Consider the following 709-nt stretch of genomic DNA (forward strand, 5'->3'; position numbering starts at 1 on the left):
AGGGAAAAAGGGGAGGGGGGGGCACGCACCGCTGCAAGCCCTCGCCTGGGGTGCCCTGTGCCCCCTCTGCCTGCTGCAAGCCGGGTCTCCTGCCCGATGCCCACAGCCAGCCCGTTCACCCTCCAGCTCCAAACCCCCTCCTGCGCTGCTTTTCTTTGCATTTTCTCCTCCTCTTCCACGTGCCTGAAGGGCTGTGGGGATGAAGCCAAGATGGGAGAGGAGGAATCCCCCCTCCCCACCTCCTGAAATCAGCTCCCGTCCCGGCTGGGGCACAGTGCCAGCGTGCATGTGGGCAGGGGCTGGGTGGACGGATGCTCATCGAGGATGGAGCAAACAGGCAGCAGCACAGGATGGCTTAAAAGAAAGAGGAACAAAAACCACCAAACCCACAACCCAAACTAAATCAAACCAACCAAAGAAGCTGTGAGCTACAGACTTTGTGGAAACCAAGGGGTGGTGAATCGTCCGGGGGGACACACAGACGCCAGCACCGACGGGCAGGTGAGAAGCTTCACGAGAAATGCAGCTGCACAGAGGGACCCTGAGCGCTGTGGACGCCCCGGGGCCGTGCGGGGACATCACGGAGACACTATTTCACACGCAATGAAGCAAACCACTCAGCCCTGCAGCTACCGACATGTTTTCCGTGGAGGAGTTTTATGAAGGATTAAAGTCTATAACAAAAGGGGTTTACGCCAGCTGATGGGGC

The 709-nt window shown here is 58.8% G+C and overlaps 1 protein-coding gene across 1 annotated transcript in view; it reads right to left on the bottom strand.

The window, feature by feature from the left end:
• Positions 1 to 709, bottom strand: part of KCNT1 (potassium sodium-activated channel subfamily T member 1) — a gene marked incomplete at its 5' end in the record, with an annotated part of 24442 nt that overhangs the window by 4010 nt on the left and 19723 nt on the right. The gene's annotated exons all lie outside the window — the stretch shown is intronic.

This window comes from Egretta garzetta, unplaced genomic scaffold (assembly GCF_000687185.1).
Source record: "Egretta garzetta isolate BGI_Z169 unplaced genomic scaffold, ASM68718v1 scaffold608, whole genome shotgun sequence".
In the NCBI taxonomy this organism is placed as follows: Eukaryota; Metazoa; Chordata; class Aves; order Pelecaniformes; family Ardeidae; genus Egretta; species Egretta garzetta.